The sequence below is a fragment of the Macrobrachium rosenbergii genome, chromosome 4 (assembly GCF_040412425.1).
Source record: "Macrobrachium rosenbergii isolate ZJJX-2024 chromosome 4, ASM4041242v1, whole genome shotgun sequence".
NCBI lineage: Eukaryota > Metazoa > Arthropoda > Malacostraca > Decapoda > Palaemonidae > Macrobrachium > Macrobrachium rosenbergii.
In genome coordinates this window covers 37,649,099-37,669,098 of record NC_089744.1, presented here as the reverse complement: position 1 = coordinate 37,669,098, position 20,000 = coordinate 37,649,099, and the positions used below count along the sequence as shown (strand labels likewise).

Below are 20,000 nucleotides of genomic sequence, written 5' to 3'. Positions count from 1 at the left end.
CTAGTAGTTGTTTCGTGGTGCAACTGCGAGGTTTCCTTCCTGTTACAGCTTTCAAACCTTTCTACTCTCAATTTCCCTTTCACCACTGACTAACCTTATAGGTCCCCGCGCTTGGCCTTTGGCCTAAATTCTATATTCCATTCTATATTCCAATATGCCGGAGTGATAGAAAAAAAAAGGTTAGTGTAAGTGAAAGGATGGAACAGAATAGTTTGAGATGTTTTGGTCATGTGGAAAGACTGGAAGATATATGTTAGTGAGATGGTGAATCATTGAGATGTGTTAAGGGGGAGGGTATGACTAGTGGGTGTTGGATGTGTGGACTAAAAGGCGGTTCTTGAGCATCCAGGAAGCGGGAAAATAAGTGCCGAATATGTGTGTGAAATGGCATAGTATGTGCAGGAATGTTCAGCACACAGCTGATGAGCCTTATGTGTGGGTGTAGGTGTATGAAGTGGCTAATGTTATGGAAGTTTCGCTGCTCAGGAGATTCATCCACGATGCAGCAGTTACAGTATGAATGTGGCAGTGATCATTTGTTGTTTTCGTTTCCCTTGATGCACTCCTTGTTAAAGAACACCGAGTAATGGGCAATTTCATTTGAACTGAGTATATAGTTTGTTACAGAACATTAATAATCTATTATTCCAATTCCAAACAAGTGCAACTAACCTAAACGGACATTCTTAGCCTCTTCAAATATGAAAGCCCTCGAAGTTTGGGTGATGACAAACGCAGACACTGAGATATCCGAGTGGCTGCTCAAGGATTATGTCTTTAACAAAGTTTGGGGACATCATCAGGTCGAGTTAGCACACCCTATGAAATGAATTTCCAGGACACAATGGCGGACCCACACACATGGACACATAAACACTAACACACAAGCACACAAACACACATACACACACAGCCTCGGCCTCCTGTTTTGTGTCCTCTGGAAAGGGGTATTCACTCATTGCAAGTTGTCGGAACGTCTAGTTGATACACATGAAAAAACATGATACAAAAAAAAAAATAAGTTTTATGTCTATTCCTCTTACTCGTTGAAATATGTTACCTTTCAAACTTCATGCGAGCACGATACTGTGGAGCTTCCTCGCATCACCGTAGCGGACAGCAGAAATGGTTGACCTCTTCGTTTGCGTTGTAAGAGAAAGAAACTCCCATGGGTTCAGGCGGCAACCACATGGTGAGTCCTATCCACCACATACCTGGGGAACGCCTTTTCCCGCGCCGAGGTAAAGCGCGGTTGTCTGTCTGTCAAGAGTAGTGGAGAAAACCCAGTCGAATTCTCTGAAGGCTGAGGTGACTGGCACTGTATTTCGCTGGGTTTGTATCGTTACGTTAATTTGTATCGTTACGTTAATTTGTGCACTTCAGAACTGTAGGTATTATTCAGTACTTTAGAACTGCACCATGGGACATTTAGACAGAAGCAGCTCCGTAAATTTTATTTGAACTTATGTAAACGTATTCACCCTAATTTATATATATATATATACATATATATATATATATATATATATATATATATATATATATATATATATATATATATATATATATATACATATATACATACAATATATATGCATGTGCATATGTATATATATATATATACTATATATACACATATACTGTACATGTGTATGCTTGTGAAGGCGCTTGTATGTGTAATACATCATATATACGTGTATATCCTTAAGAAACAAGCTTGATATTTTTCATGTGGAGGAAGGTGCAATCGTGTTAGGTCTTGTTGCTAGCGCGCTCTTGCTTGTGCAGTTGTGTCCGAGAGTGCATTGAATACATGTGACTTTTAATATCGTGAAACAATGATAGTTTGCATTTTAAATGGGAGTTATATACTGTTTCTTTTTGCTTTGCAACTATCTTCATTCAGAATCAACATATATTTGTAGAACTGAAAATCGTGCCAAGTGAGTAACGTTTTTTTTTTTATTATTATCTTGCCAGCGACATTAACTGCAAATTAGTTCATTCATTTTTCGTATATCGTCAACAGCGTTTGCAGTAAATAATTAATACACTGAATATTGCATGCTACGACAGTCCTCATCTATTCCATAACTTGCACGGAATGCCATGTGATTCACCGTCCTTAACGTAGTCTCTCAAATACGTGTAATTCAGTAGTCTCCATTCTTTTTTCACCTCTGCTGAGGTTCATCACCCAGCCCTGCAGGTTTTCAAGACTGTCGTAACCCTACGCTTGTGAAAAATCACTCAATTAAACCTCTTACGAATAATGGCAACTCTTGGCTAGAAGTCAACTGTCTTCCACATAAATTATTAATAATCCTACTTCCTGTTCACTGTCTCTCCTCTCCCACAAACTCACACATGTATCTCCTGCTGTTTACCAAGGTTCTCTCATCGCTCCATCGCTATTTTTTACAGACGCAGACCTATGCTCACGTGCCTTACATTTAAATACTCTCACAACCTGCAGCTTCATCGTAAAAACTGATTGGTCTTGACAAGCTGTCAGTCGTGCCTTACTTACTAACACTCTCTAGGCTTCATCGTTATCAGCTCTATCAAAAACCCTCTACAGGTCCGTGCATACTGAACACAGGCTTTTTCCCTGACTCTAGCATAGCACGAACGTTTTGTCGCAAACGGTTGGTCTAGCCTACAGTACACTCCCTCTTTCTTATCTGAAGCCACACTTCTCTCACCATATAAAGTGTTTTGCTACCTATTCTCTTTTTGAATCAACACCTTTCTGTATGTTTCCAGCTAAAGGGTGTAATTTACTCAGTGATTCTTATGGTCAACCACGCAATTAGACATTAACCTCTTAAATGCAAGATTACACTGGTATTTTCGTCAGATATCAATGCTCCTCCTCTCGTATTTTTCCCCGTTTCCCGTACTTTCTAACAGTTAATTTTACTCAGTCAATCTTTCCGTCTGTCTGAGTCTCTCACTTATACACGATATATATATATATATATATATATATATATATATATATATATATATATATATATATATATATATATATATATATATATATATATATGTGTGTGTGTGTGTGTGTGTGTGTGTGTGTGTATATATATGTGTGTGTGTGTGTGTGAGAGAGAGAGAGAGAGAGAGAGAGAGGGAGAGAGATGCGTGATGATAGGTCATGAGCGCCTGTAATGAAGAAGAATGATAAATTAGCGTTAAAATGAGTTCTGAATAGAACCTGATTATGGGAAGTACATAATTCCAACAGAGAAAACCTTATGTATAAATTCTTTGGACAGAGGAAATTGTTACAAGGTTTGTTCGTTTGTGTGTTCATACAAAGTATATGGAAAAATAAGTAGTTGTATTAGCAGTAAGAAAGGAAATGCTGGAGTGCACTGTAATCCATATTATGATCGTGACATGGTTGAAGCTGAACTGAGAATGCTGGGTAGTTTGTGTGTAGAAGGAAGGGTTAATCGTTCGGCCTTGAACGTTATTAAGACAAGTGGGTTTGATAAGGCGGGAGTGATAAAAGCATGTAAGGAGGCTTTAGATGAAGAATGGGCCATGATTAAAAGACACAGAAGTGGTGTCAGCAATTGCTGCTTGCGTGTAGAAGAGACCTTGTAGTGGGCAGGGAGAAGGTATAAGGTAGATGGTGGGACGATGAAATGGTGGAATAATGATGCAATTGCAAAGTTTTTCTTTTAAGGCGAAAGAGCGAAATAAACACTACAGTACAACTTAAGAGGGAAAGGGAAATATGGCTGCTCAGATTTTGAGCAAAATGTTGAGTGAGAAGTGGTTTGCTTGATGGGACCTGTGAATGCAGAAAGTAATGTTGATGAGTCGATGGAACTTACATTAAAGGACCAAATGCAAGAAATTTTCAGCCTCATCTTAGACAAGTCATGTTGAAAGATTTTGGCTTTTAATTATCTATGTTCCTACCCCTCAATTAGGAGCTGGTAATGGACAACCATAATCCAAACAAAACGACAAAACTGAGATAGTCCCCTGTATTCTTTTGGCTAAAGAATTCGTAGGTGGACATTTCTCACTGGAATACAAATCATCTTGTGCCATTTCTGGCTGAATTGGATTTTAATTCTTGAGTCATTAACTATGTCTGTACCATTCAGGTAAATGTGTGTTGTGGTACTGAGGATCAGAATTTTATGAAAGCTCCTGGATAGGGACTGCCCTTACACTCAGTACATTATGTCTGCATTTTTCCTTTTGAGGGAATATTTTTCTTAGAAGACCAGAAATTTCGAAAGGCTGTTTGATTGTGGATTGCCTTCATTTCTACAAAAATGAAGCCATGCTGTGTTTGTGACACAGAGTATTCATGACTACAAAGGACAATTATTATAGGCTGATCTCCACCCAGCCATTGCTTGAAAGGCTGCTGACAGGTTCATATCAGTCCCCTTTATAGGTAGTATGCCTAAAATAAAGTTAATTTCTGACGCCAGAATTCATGCAAGAAACAGTTTAGCATCGTTATGAGATTTTATTGTTGATGGACTACCATTAGCAAGTGTGTGGATATGAATCTAGTCTTGCACAAATATATTTCGGACCTGCTATTCTTAATAAGCAACGTAATACCTAATGTGACCTGGGCGCTGGAAGGTAAGCACCTGGCCCCCTGAACAGAATTGACAGGTACCACATGATTGGTATCATTGATGTTTCCCTTAAGTTTAGACCTATCTGGAAAGTAGGAAAGTAACTGAAAGTTTTGCAATTGTTAGCTTCTTTACATGAAGAAGCCGCCAGTCTTATGATAATTCGGGAATTAATCCGTTAGTGAAAAACTTGACGCTTGTACGGTAAAGGTTTCATTGATTAGCTAGCCTCATATGCGGTAACTAGCTACAGGTATAATTTTTTTGCTCGCAGGACATGACAATATATGTAGCTAATACTACTGAAAAGATAAGGCGTTGTTCGTTAGGTTTCCTATATTTGCAGAAAAGACGAAAGTAGTGCTGACAAACTCTGGATCTTTCATACTACCACTGATCGAAAAATTATTTTCTTGGTAGCTGTCAATAACATCACAGGTCTTACATTGTAAGACAGCTGCCCCCTTATTTTTTGCAGCATTAAGCGTTTTCCCATAACACGGGGTGGGGGGGCGGGTGGCCTCAGAGAAAAAGAATACAACAGTCACTGCCACACTAATACCGTGATTGCTGAATTGTTGGTGAAAGTACTTGACAGAAAACTTCTACGGTTGTCTGTCTTACCAACAGATAATTTCCTGCAAGGTCATTGTAGCCACCCTCCTTATCAACTGACCCATTGTTTTCCAGAGGTGTGGGATGTTTTATTATTATTATTATTATTATTATTATTATTATTATTATTATTATTATTATTATTATTATTATTATTATTATTAGGCATTGACACAGAATAAGCCAAAAAGACTTCTGATTCAGGGGAGATCACAAAATGTTCAAAATTAGATACAAATGAAGACAACAAATAAATAAATTAACAGCACTGATATATGCACAGGTTAAATAAACTACGCCACAGGTTCATTGCTTCCAGAGGCAGCACTCTTGAATTTAAGAGCATTACCACCATCAACTCAGCAAGCAGAAGCTTCCGATGCTTCAGAGTATTACGACTAAAGTCTTTTATGGTGCTTTGCAGGGCAAGCACCACAAAATACTTCAGTCGTAATACTCTGAAACATCGGAAGCTTCTGCTTGCTGAGTTGAGAGTGGTAAAAAGGAACATAAAAGACTAGTCGTAATGCTCTGAAACATCGGAAGCTTCTGCTTGCTGAGTTGAGGGTGGTAATGCTCTTAAATTCAAGATTGCTGCCTCTGGAAGCAATGAACCCGTGACGTAGTTTATTTAACCTGTGCATATATCAATGCTGTTAATTTATTTATTTGTTGTCTTCATTTGTATCTAATTTTGAACATTTTGTGATCTCCCTGAGTCAGAAGTCTTTTTGGCTTATTCTGTGTGAATGCCTAAACATTTTAATAATAATAATAATAATAATAATAATAATAATAATAATAATAATAATAATAATAATAAAGGTCAACTGGACATTTTCTGTCTTTGCACCGACTGTTACCCGTTACTTTGGATGTAATATGTAATGCAGTCTGTGTAATTTAAGCGTACGAATACTTTGCATTGATTTTATACCTATATTCGTCCCTAATAACTTCTTGAGGAAGTTATAACACAATACTGACTCCATTAGCATGTATAGCTAGTTTTTTTTCTCCTTTTCAGTAAGATTATGCAAAAACTGCGAACGCATTTTCCGGACATTTTTTTCATTAAGCTCGGTCACGCACCAGATATTTAATTAGAGTTGATGAAGAGTTAAAAGGCACGGGAATGAAACCATCGACACGACCACCAAGGCACAGCCTGCGCTCTGTCGGGTCACCTTTAGTCTATGAATTCAGTTTTCAAAGCAGTTTTCTACTAAATCTACCACACAGTGGCCCTTCAATTATTTGTGTACACTTGCCTTTCGTAGGTGGTGAGTCTATGAAGGTCTCAAGCAATATTTCTGATGAGTTTAAGTCCTACCAGGACGTGAAAATGACATATTTTGTTGTGGTACTTTCCCACGCATAGCAGATTTCCCCCCAACCTTCCACCTCTCGCAAGGTGTGCTGCGAGCTGTAGCTCTTTGACATTTGCAACGCAATGTTTTTCCACGCCAAGTTGGAATCAACGTTATTTCCTTTGAAATTGCGAGGCACAGTGCATTTTCCAAACTGTCAGGTAAATGCTTTTCCAAATTGTGAGGTACAATGCATTTTCCAAACTGAGAGGTAAAGCACAATGCATTTTCCAAACTGTGAGGCACAGTGCATTTTTCCAAACTGAGGCACAATACGTTTTCCAAATTGTGAGGTACAATGCATTTTCCAAACAGTGAGGTACAGCATCGTGCATTTTCCAAACTGTGAGGTACAGTGCAATTTTCAAACTGTGAGGCACAACGCATTTTCCAAACTGTGAGGTTCAGTGCATTTTCTAAACTGTGAGGTTTAGTTCATTTTCCAAATTGTGAGGTACAATGCATTTTCCAAACTATAAGGTATAAAGCATTTTCCAAACTGTGAGGTATAAAGCATTTTTCAAACTGTAAGGTATAAAGCATTTTCCAAACTGTGAGGTATAAAGCATTTTCCAAACTGTGAGTGCGATTCATTTTCTCGCTATGTGCATTCATCATTATTTACTAGGAAAATGACACTGCGGTTATAACCTAGTCCTAGGTTTTCTTTACAGATCAGGAATGAGTGATCAGTAGTTTACTTTTTAGTACTCTAAATGAAACGTCGAATGACCAATTTTTACACATATGTTAACATGAAGCCATGAAAATATTCAAGAGGTTGTTTAATGGCTTAGGATTTAGTGCTTGCATATGCAAGTGTCAGTACTCATGTGCAGTGGTAGGCTTGACAGACATCGTAATATTTTACTCTAGTTTCTCAAAAAACATTTTACAGTTCAATTTACCAGTTATCAGAAAAGTTTTTTATTTCCATAAAATATACTTGAGAGTGGTCTAGTCTTTGCCATTTTTCTTCTTTTCTTAGAGGCTTTCAAATGACCTACATTTTTGCCTGACTGATTAATGATTGACTGATTGACGGACTCGAGTAATTGGCCGGTTGACTTCTGTAAGAAACGGTTGTGAAATAAACCCTTTCATTTCAAGGCCAAAAAGTCAGATAGTGTTAAAACGCAAGTGAATCCTGTTATAAAGAGGATCAGTAGATTAAAGCAAGTAATAATAATAGTACTAATGACCTTAATGAAACCTCAAGGTTGTTTTCTGCTTTGATTTTTCCTTTACAGAAATCAGCACTGGTAGAGGTATATCACAACAAACACCAACGGAAGTTGTTTTACATTTCGTGCTGCTATAGGAAAGCAAATGGCCTTTGGACCTTTTGTTGCATCACATTCTGAATGCCATTCAAGGCGGTTTTAATGAAGATATCAGTAAAAGGTCTATACACCATCCAACATGATAATGTTAATGGGTGATTACTGAATAATTTGTAGAGTGCCTTTAATCATGGAAGTCTGTTCGGTATATCAGATCTTAAGATTTTTTACTCAAAACTTAAACAGGCTCTGTTAGGGGTAGGAATTTAGAAATTTATTTGTTAAAAAGATTTGCTGTTTCACCCGTAATTGATTTCCTGTGTGAATGATATGAAAAAAAGGGCGTCTCAAGGGAGCGTAAATGATTTTAGACATTGTTTCCTGGTTTGATTATATTTGGAAAACGCCTCGCTATTATGGGTGCTGGGAAAATGAGTTGAAATGTATTACCATGTAAATTTGTTTTTGTTTAGGATTTATTTCCCCTCCAATAATGTGTCATTAGAAAAAAGTAATGCTGAAATCAGTGGTTCGTGGATGAGATCTTAATGCACAGAACGTTCTGTTTTTAAGGCTCTTCATTTACTTTACACCACATTGGTCTTTCTTACATAGAATCCACATCATTAAGACCCTTTCAATCAAATATTGTTGATACTCCAGCAACACGAATTTTTAAGGCATCTTTTGTGTTACTCCCGAATCATTTAGTATGTACACCATTTCATGTCATTTTTTCCACTGCTTACATGACCAACCCACATTCTGCTGATATATATATCATACCTTTGTTCTCTGGTCCTTTGCGCACTCCATCTTTCTCACTTCACTTTTAATTCAAGACTTATTCTTCTTAAAGCTTCAGCGTTTATGTTTGATGGTGCCTGTTATAAATTCAGTAATACCTGTGTCTTCATACAGAATATCCATTGGAACTAACTATTAGTACTATATAATAACTAATTTAATCCTTATTCTGTATTGTGTAGTCCATCGAAAACATCATGCACACCCTACCCGCTCACCACTGTTTCACTCAGAGCCATAACATTCAGCTTGCTTTTCTAAATATAACTTTTATTAAAATTTATATGGATTCCAGCCATATATTACTTGGCTTTAAACATTACTGTAGAGCTACCAGTTTTCCTTATCTGCTGGCCTGTAGTAAACAGTTGCTCAGTATTTCCAGTGTCAGAAGGGGGAACATCCCATGAGGACTATTTATTCGCGAAGGATCTTTGAAGTGCTTCAGCTAAAGGGAAGGATAGGAGATGCATTTTATTTAAGATGAAAGATTTGTCGTTACACAATAACTGAGGATAGAAGGAACTCTGGCCTAGCGAGTGCTAGCCCACAACTCTACCGACTCGCCCAAAGAGGAACTATGAATGATCAAACCAAGGTTATGATAGAATAAACTAGAATGTCAGTTCATCTTCAGATGGGATGAGTGGTTACAGGAATATCAGATAAGCTTATCATGGGAGAACTGCTTTCTAGCGAACCAAATGCTTGGGCGTCTAAACACTTTTTATTTTCACTTTTGACATAGAAATACAGTATACTGATTACCTGAGACGGTCGGAAACACCAACAAACTCACAGGCCCTGTTACATAAATCAGGAAGTCAAGAAAATGAATCTGATTGTACTTAATTATGGCAAAAACATCTGTTTTGATAAGAGCCAGTATGTTACCAGTAATGTGGTTAAATTTTCTAATTGGCTGGATATTATTTGGGAAATTGAAAGACCTCCATCCTGTGCAGTGCTTGAGCCAACCCTGCCTCTATTCTTAAGACTGAAATCATTACGGATATCAACTGACACTTTGAATGAAGAGATAGCAAATAATGCAGTTTGTTCCGACACGTATACGAACTTATGCTTTCATATATGGAGTTCTCTGGCGCTTCTGATTCTGATTCGTCTTTGAAAAAACCAAATCTAACGCTAGGCCTATGGTCACGTGTGACCCGGGACTGCCTACCTTTTCCTATTAAGTTATTTTCAGTTTCTTAACATACAAAAAAATAGTCATTGAACTTGGTTATGCGATGCATTAGACTTAGTATACGTATACAGGACATTATCCTGTATTTATATAAAAAAATTACTGTAAAATTCCATGTCAGATATATGTATGCGTAGCGATCAGTAGGATGATCCGTTCTTCAGTGGGCATGTGTAGCTTAGAACGCAAGCAAATGTAGACGTATAATCTGGGAATGAGGAACCTGGACTTAATTTTATCTTCAGAATGAAAAATTAAGTCCTTCCGGAAAATGCCTTGAACATTTAAATAAAATCCTTTACACATTTTTTGTTTTGTTAAAATAAATTGTAGTCATGGTTAACCTCATTTTTGCTCGAAAGACTTGAATAACAATAACTTTGGAGCATAAGATAATGCAAGATTTCAATGTATCGTAAAGAAAGAACAGTAGATTCAACAACGACAGTGTGTATGGTTGATATAGCATACATTTTGCATTATCATTAACAAAATTCCGGGAGGAGGAATTTACAAGTCGACAGGTAAACAGAGCCTTCCAGGACTGTCAAACTAATTAGGAGAGGTCAGTTTGGATGGATTTGAAATCTGAAAACAAAAGAAAAGCGCAGAAAGAAGAAAAATCTAAGTAAATAGGAAGCTATTGCTCTAGGAACCCACTAAACAGCTCGTGTTTTCTGCAACATGAAAAATGGCTGATAAAAAAATTATACTTAAATATACTTACAGACAGGGGAAAGGGAACCCAAGATTAGGGGGAGCCATGATTCAAAAGGCTTATGTAAAGTCCAAGGTTTAAGAACGTGGCTATGTGATTACTATCAGCAAAGGCAACTCAATGTGACGCCTGAAATAACTCACCAGCCAATCCCAACCACACAATTGAAAGGGAGGTCTGGAGGGTGGCCCCAGCGATCCCCCAAGACTGTCGAGAAGGTATTGTGTGCATTGTAGCTAGTTTAGAATAACAGAGAACAATTACAGAAAAGACACATGAATTATTAAGCTGAAGTTCTGAATTCTCAGAAACATTTTGAACGTTACATAATGATTATATCTTCTTTATTAAACTGCTTTTCCTTAAAGAAATAATGCTGGATAAATCTAAAATTCTACTGAATCTGAATAAAATTTTCTTTTAAGTTATGTCTTAAGTGGTGGCTGTAATTAAAACCGTCACATGAAACAAGATTCACTGTTAATTTTGAATTTCATTCTTTAAATATGGGGACGAGGGTGATGTGGGTACTAATAAAAATTTATATGGCTAATTTGAAGACGAGGCAAAATGGTTGCAATGTGTCGTTCTTGTTAGAATGGAATACGTCATAATCTTACATTAGGTTTACTGTGTTTTAAGTTGTTACCACGAGTTTCAGTATTCGATCAGTCTTCCATCTCTTTTTTTAAGACAACAGGCTTCGTTGATGTTTAATAATCACCTACAGGAACCACACTTGATCTAGTCGTGGCAGATATATAATCTGCTAGCTGTTATGTCAACTTTTTGGCCTTTCATTTTTTATAATTCCATTGTTACAGAACTTACAACTTTTCCCCTTCTTGTTCCGGTGCCTTCCAGTAAAATTTCTGCTTGTAAGGTCTGCCTTATTGGTTCCTTCATTCTCATGAATACCCTACAAGAATTCAGTGCAATCCTACATCTGTACGAATCTCGTCATTTCTAGGGACGATTATAATTTCTTTTTATTGCTTAATGCGACTCAGAGCAGTAATTCTGCAGCGTTTTCAGTCGCGCTTCTTCATCCTTTGAAAACTGCACATTTTTTGTACCAGTATATGACTGATATTTTTAATTCCTGACAATATCCCCTACAGAAAATTTTATGCCAGAAGGAGAATTAGGCGGGTCAGCGTAAACTGCAAAAGAAATTTTGTATTGGACAAGGAGGAGGAATTCCTAATATTGGATGAAGTGCTGCTATATTTACTGTAGATTTAAGGATACTGTAAGCTGATTAGATCTAACTGTTAAAAGTAGGGTGTGATTATTTATTGAAATATCCTATTCCCCAAACAGTTTCTTAGTTTTTATAATCTATAATGCTTTTTGCTTGCTTAGAGATTACTGTGTAGGGGTGCAAGTAGCCCACCACTTTCAACTTAAAGTCTAGTATATATTCGGAAGTCCTTCATCATGTAACAAATCCTTGTATTGGAACTCCATAATCTATTCTTGATAAAGCTATTGTTTAATTTAGTTACAGCAAGGCCTGTGTCAATGTGTAGTTTCCAATTCTGAGAAAAAATAGAGACAGTAGCCGCCAACTTGTGTGGTAAGAGGTTGCCAGGTAAAGACAGTAGGGGTGAAAATTTGAGGTTATTTGCATGTTAGATACAGCAAGAAATTAGTGTTATGGCAGAGTTTGAGTATGACAGGTGTCCTCTTAAAGTAGTGATGATGACGTGATGTGATTTCTTCCCGGTGCTGTGAATGTCGACGGATTATATTTTCCATGGAAAATTGGGAATAACATTGTAAAAAAAACAGTGAAAAGGCATAGTGTGTATGATGGAAGAATGGATTAAGTTTGTTTTTATAATCGTTTGTACAAAATGTAATAGGAATGAAGAGGTTTTTCGTAAAATAGGGGATGCAGGAAAATGAGCAAGACCTTTGAATGAAGTGAAGGCGAAAGCAGCGTCAGAATGGAAGTCAAGGTGGATTGTACGAAGTGATGAATGAGGTCTTTTGTTAGCTTTTCAAATTCGTCCCTTCTTCAATTTCTTTCTAACCCTCCTCATTCCTTGGCCACTTTCAAGTTTTTATCTCAACTTTTTCATCTGCAGAAGGGAAAGTTGAATATTTTAGGCAGATGAGGGACAAACGTCGAAACTGTTAAATGAAGAGGACAAGAGATGCTCCAAGTTTGAGTTGAAATATGGCCTCAAACACTTAGAAGCAGAATGAAAGACCTTAAAAAAAAAAAAGAAGTTCACCCTGAGATTGAGGTAACCAAAAGCCCATATGGGTACATGGTTAGTTATAAAAAAAAAATAGCTGAATCTCGCACTGATAAATGCAGGTGTCTTTGCCCCTAAGAGTCTTTCAGGAGAAACCAAACACAATGGTACTATACGACAAAGAAATCTTCGTAACACCATTTTCTCCACAAAAGGTGATTAAAACATGAATTTCATAAAAAAAATCTACTGCAGACACATTTGACATATAGACATTTTTTTCACCTAATGAGAGAACTGTATACATCTTCAAAAACTGATACAATTTGTGCTAATATGTATACTGTGTGCACTGGAGCAAACGAAAAATGATAAACACAGAAGTTATCAGTGGTCAGTAGGCATTAAATACAGTGGCTATCGATGAGAAAATCATGGCAAAGAGATGGTACCTGTTGTTATTTAGGCACTGGTGAGTTAGAATCATAATGTGGGAGAATAGCACATAGTAGCATTTAATCTACCATAGTTGGTGGCTTACTCCTCTTCATTGTAGAACTCATTTCTAGTGTTTGTATTCAATCACAATGCTTCTGTTGTTTTTGATTGTGAAGCATCTGCTCTCCTAGCCTTAAGAGGTGTACCTCAGAGTACTCTTCCTGCACTTTCTTTGGCACTTTTTATTACAAGTCTACTCTATTTATGTATACTTTTGCTGATGATACAATACTCTAACACTTATTTTTGGTCTATGTAATGCTGGGCTGAGAGAAGAAGTTCTTCTCTTTCTCAGGCGCCCTTATAACAGTTGTTAAGCTGTCATGACCCTTGTTTACCCTGTTGGCTGCAGCCCTTGACTTGCTTAGCACAATGAGTTTTTCACTCTACCACCAAGCTTTGAAACCATGCATTTCAGTATTTTGTGATTCCTGTATTCCTTCTTTTGATAGGCAATATATTACTTTCTTTTGGAAAAGGATCCACTAGTGGTTTTTGCCTCCTTCCTGCCTATGGCATCAACAGGACAATATATGAACCTATTGTATTGACTTTCTTTATGGGACATTAATGCTATGGTGCATAAAACAATGAACCTGTAGAATTTCTTGTCAATTAAAATTGTAGTCTTGGTGACTGAGGTCATTTCATTTTTGGTGTGACCACGCATGCTCCACAGACGCTGCTCCTGGGAATAGTTGCATTGGTCATTCCAAGATTGCTGGTTGATGATGTTGTTCGTGGAACTTTTAGAGCTGACATGAATTGCCATACATGAAAAAAGAAAGTTTCCCTTAACTTCTGCAGACTTAACTCTTGCCATTTCTTCCATCCAGCTAGATATGTAATCTGCTAGCTGTTATGTTAACTTTTTGCGCTTTCATTTTGTATAATTCCATTGTTACGGAACTTACAACTTTTCCCCCTTCTTATTCCGGTGTCTTTCAGTAAAATTTCTGTTTGCAAGTCTGTGGGATACTTAACTGAAGATCTGCAGGGTATTTGGTCCACACCATATCCCAGGGCTTAACCTTAAGGATTTTACTAACGAACTAGTCGAGGCACTTTGATGTTTTTTTTATCTATTCCCAGTTCCTGTTCAGCCAGTTCTAAAGATTGGAGGCCTGTTGTATCTTTTAAACTATTATTCTGTTGTTTTAATATTTAACCTCACTTAAGATTTTAAGGCCTTTCTTGGAACTTGCTGCTTCAAAGTTTCTTCTTTTGGATTACCAGTATGTCTTTGGGAAACCTATATCTTCTAGGAACCTCTCATATTGCTTTGCAGGCGTTTGCTCATTATATTAGACTGGAGAGCCTTATGGCATTTCTTGTGACCACTCTTCAGAAATTCAACACATTTTGCTTGAGGATCTGTTACATATGCTTTCTGCTATTATTATCATATCTTACTTCCTCCGTATTTCTACCTCTTCATTTAACGTCTTGACTGTGTATGGTGCTCTTGAGGGTGCAACAAATGCTCCTTCCCCCGCATCTAATGGTTCTATTTTGAATTTCGTTTAGTCATCTGATCGTCTCCTCTTTTTTTTTTATTGGTCTTTAATGTCATTACATAATTTTAGTAACGATTAAAGCTCTCCACACCTCTTTTACCTTTACATCTCAGTTTTATGCATAAATGTTCGCGTGTATACATACATACATACATACATACATACATACATACACACACACACACACACACACACACACACATATATATATATATATATATATATATATATATATATATATATATATATACTGTATATTACAACTTCCTAAACGACTGCAGAACGCCATGAGAAGTAAAAAGAATAAATTTTCAGTGGTACATTCAAACTTTTAAGTGTTGAATAGTGGATGAACACCCACAGCAAAAACACTTCAACAACAGCCGCTTCATACCCACATGGCTCATCATTAGTACCTCAAACCTTCTTACCCACACTGTGCCCTTCACTTCTGTCATTTACACACCCACTTGCTTCTTTGTTATTGGGACCTTTCTTTCTAATACTTTCTAGTACCTGTTTCATATTTAGATCTTTTCTCATCCTCCCTCTTAACTTTTCTGAATTACCCACAATTTTCACCAACTTAGTATCCTCCAGTCTCCTCATGGGACCAAACCATCTCAGAACACTTGGATCTACCTTTCACATATGGTAACATTTTTACCACCTCACCTATGTGTCTCCATATTGCATACCACGACAGTTTTTCCACACAGTATATACTGCGTAAACAGTTCATCTTAACAACTTCAACCTTGTCTCTTTCATTTTCATTTAACATCCCAATTTCAGTTCCATAAAGGAGAATTTATCTCAGCAGCCCCTCATTTTTATTTAAGATCCCTACTTCAATTCCAGAAAAGAGAATTAGCTCAGCAGTCCCTTCATACAGTCCCACAGCAGCATTCTTACACACGCCAAGTCTTTTGCGCATTCCTTTCTGTACCTCTTTTGTGACTTGCCTCTTCTCTCATGCTACTGTCATTCATTATATTTACTTCTAAATTCTTATATGAATCAACCACTGCGATTCTTCCACTAGTCATACAAACATTCATTGTCCAGTCTTCACTCATTTACCATCATAACCTTATTCTTTTTCACAATGAGCTCTTTCAGACTCTTCATTTTCCTGTTTTTCTCTACCTTCGCTATTCCAGTCAGCGCTGTATCACGTGCAAACTTCAACCATTCCACACTCCATTCATAACTTATTTCTTATCCTATAATTTTTCAGTGTATAATATCTTTCTCTGACTTTTTGCAACATCCCATTCAAAAAGATGGTGAAGAAGTAAAGGGGCATAAGACACCTTAGTCTCAGACCTACTTTTACACCAAACCACTCACTCTCCTGTCCCCATATTCTAACAGAAACTTACATACTCTCTTAACAAATATAGATGCTATCAGTGACCTATATACAAGGCATCCTTAGCTCCCTCTACATTTCTTCTCCTTTGATTCTGATATAGGTTTTTTCTAGGTTCATGTGTGTCACATACAGTTTTTCCTTTTCAAACTTCCCACCTAAGTTTTTCATGACCAACTCTTGATCAGCACACCCTCTTCTTTGCCGGAAACCACTGTTCTTTCCCTATCAGCCCTTCAGTCACCAGTCTTACTTTCTCAGGCAGAATCTTAACATACAGGACACCTCTCCTGGCATACTAAGTAACTTTACACCCTTATCATTCGTAAAGGATGAGGAGGAAGAAAATAGTGGGGAGGATAAGAAGGACAGAAATGGAAAGATCAGGGAATAAGAATGGAATAGAAGTTAGATGGAGAAGAAAGGAAAGAGGAAGAAGGAAAGGCGAATGAAGAGTAAGAAGAGACGGATGAGGAAGAAAGGGTTAAGGAAAAAGGGAGAGAAGAGATGGATAAAGAAGAAGAAGAAAGAAGAAGAGAGAGAAGGATATTAGGGTAAGAAAGGAGGAGGAGGAGGAGGCATAAAACGGAGGAAAAAAAATAGGACAATAAAGAGGAGAAGACCAAAAGGGAGGAAGAAGGGAAGAATAAGAAGTGGAGTAACAGGGAAAAGAGAAAGTAGGATGAGGAAAAAGAAAAGAAGCAGAGAGAAGAATAAATAAAAGAACATGGATAAAGGAGGATTGGAGGATGAGAAAAATGAGATAAATAGAAAGAAGAAAAAGAAGCAAGGATAAAAAGAAAGAAGAGGAGAAACAAGGTGAAGTGGAATGAAAAGATAAAAATTATGATGGAAAGGAATGAAAAGAGGGCAAAAGAAAGAATAGGTGGAAGACTGGAAGGGGAAAAATAGGGAGGATGATGGAATAGAAGAGGAGGAGGAAGAGACGAAGGAACGTGACAGGTAAGGAGGAAAAAAAGAAAGAAGACTAAGGAAGAAGGGGAAGCTGGCTAGGAAATGGGAAGGAAAGAAAAAAAAATTGTGGGAATGAAAGACGAGGATGATGTGAGAAGGGAAAGGAAGAAGGAGGAGGAGGAGGAGGCTGAAAGAGAGAAGGATATATCGGATGATTAGGATACGGTAAAACCCAAAGAGAAAGAGGGAAAGGAGAGAAAAGCGGAAGAGGAGGAAGGGAAGATGGATGAGAAGGAAAGAGGAATGTAATACAATATGAGAAGAAAGAGGAAGAAAGAAACTGAGGTAGATTACGATGGGACAAGAAAAAAAAAGAGAAGCAACAGGAATGATAAGAGGTGTATAAAGAGCAGCAAAGAAAGGAAAGCGAAAGTATAATGAGGAGTTAAAGATGGTGCAAGAAGAGGAAGAAGGAACTGAGGAGAAATAAAAGGAACTAAGGGGACGAAAGAAAGGAGGATGATAAGGAAGGAAAGATGGGGGAAAGGAGATAATGGCCATGGAACAAATAAATGGAGGAGAAAGGGAGCCGAAAAAAGAAAGTTGGGAGGGGGTGGTCAGGAGAGGAAGAAAGGGGGATAGACGGAGGAAGAAAAGGCGAAATAAAAGTTGAGGAAAAAGATCAGCAGAACAAAAAAAAAAAAGAAAGAAGAGAAATTGGAGATGAGAAAGAAAAGGAAGACACTATGAAAAGAGGAAGAAAGAGGGAAAGAAGCAAAAGGAGCAGATATCTCATAATGAAAAGAATTAAAAGAAAAAAACTGAAGAAGAACGACTCAGAGGGAGAAAGGAATAGAAATGAGAAAGAGGAGTAGACAAGAAAGAAGGAGGAAAATGAAGGAAAGAGGACAAAAGGAAAATGAAAGGATGGAAAAAGTAAGAAGGGGAAAAGTAGGGGAAGAAATGTGAGGTGAAATAGATGAAGAAACGGAAGGAAGGGTGAGTAAGAAAGTAGAAAAGGAGGAAGAAGAGCAGAAAAATAGGTTATAAAAAGAGGAGGAAAAGAGTGATGATTAAAAAGAGACAGGTAGAGTAGGAAGTGTATTTTGACAAAAGTAAAAATAAAAAAAAAATAGTTCTTTATTCCTATGTTCAAAGTTTTCTAGACAAGTTTTCTTAACCTTCAGAGCTAAATCTGTGAGGAGAAAGAACAGAAGCAGGGGAAGAATGGTAGAAGAAGACGAATGAAGAGATAGGAGTACAAGAGAGAGGAAAAGAAGATACACAACAATAAAAGCAAGAAAAAGAAAAAAATGGCTGACAAAATGAGGAGGTCGGAAATGAACAAGAAATGGTTTAGAAGAAAAAAAAAGAAATGGGAGAGGCAGATGAAAAAATGAGGGAAGGATGATTAAGAGGAAGAAAATAAGAAATAAAAGGAGGATAAATAAGAAGAGAAAACAGGTAGACGAACGGAAGTCAAGTAGGAGGAGGAGGAGGAGGAGGAGAGAAAGACTTGTTCGAAGTGAGAGTCGATTCTCATCTTGGAGTCAGTCACCGTACAGGATGTCTGTTAAAAACAAAAGAATTCTCTAATATACGAGATCACTGCAAGAAGTGTAAGACCTCGTTCTCATATGAGGATTTTAGTGTTGTTGATTGGGCAACTACCCTCTCTCTCTGTTCTGGAATTTTTAACCATTAGATAACTTGTTCCTTCACTAAACGGTCAAATCTCTTCTGCTGTTTTGTATATAGCCTGAGGCAACGTCCTACCTTTGAAAAAATGAGCTTGTCATTTCAATTTTTATATAATGTATATGTTTATATAGTATATATACACATAAATGTTTATATATATAATATAAATATACGTATGTATATATACAAATATACATATATGTAGATATATTTATGTATACTGTATACATATATATATGCACATAATTATATATATGTGACTATATATGTATATATATACATATATATATATATATGACTATATATATACTGTATATATATATATATATATATATATATATATATATATATATATATATATATATATATATATATATATATATATATATATATATATACATACACACACAGTGTTTGAAAAATACTCTGAAATTTTAGTTCCGATATTTATTTATTTCCATCTGTCATTCAGTTTTCTTTTATTGTTTTGAACATGATTAATATATATTAAGTTTCGTTTATTATTAAGTGTACACAATCGGATCTCTATAAATACGCTAACGCACATTATATAAATATATATACTGTATACACACGCACATACACAACACACACATATGGTAAGTTCTTGGCTTTGTCTTTCTTCTTAAGATGTATTCTAATTTTAAATGATAAATAATCATAATGACATTTACAATGACAGAAACCAAGGAATGTTCCTCAGAAGCATCGAAAAACTTTCGGTATCTTTCGGCAGCCTACTTTCTTACTGTGCTAGTGGTACTGCCTATGGTTTTCTTCTCTGTTGCAAAGAATCTAGCCGCGTAGACTCTCATCCCGTTGGATAGGACGGCAGCACGTGCTGTTAACAGAAAGAAGTCTCACTGTTCTGCAGCTCCTGCGTTCGGTTGCCTAACCTTTTGTATTTAGATGCAGACTGACGGTTGCTCTTTTCTCTAAAGCGTTCAAAATGAATTTAGAATCACAGTAACAGGTTCATGATGTTCGAAACAGTGATAGTTCAAACTCCCCGCTATTTATCTGAGCATGCGCACACTCGTTGAACGCAAAATTTGGTCAAATTATTAGTTAATTGTGATAACTAATGCGAACGAGTTTTTAAAGGTTACTATAATATATGTATAGTCAGTTCGCTTATCAAAAG

The 20,000-nt window shown here is 36.9% G+C and overlaps 1 protein-coding gene across 1 annotated transcript in view; it reads left to right on the top strand.

The window, feature by feature from the left end:
* dikar overlaps window positions 1–20,000 on the top strand; it is a 171,337-nt gene that overhangs the window by 22,681 nt on the left and 128,656 nt on the right. The gene's annotated exons all lie outside the window — the stretch shown is intronic.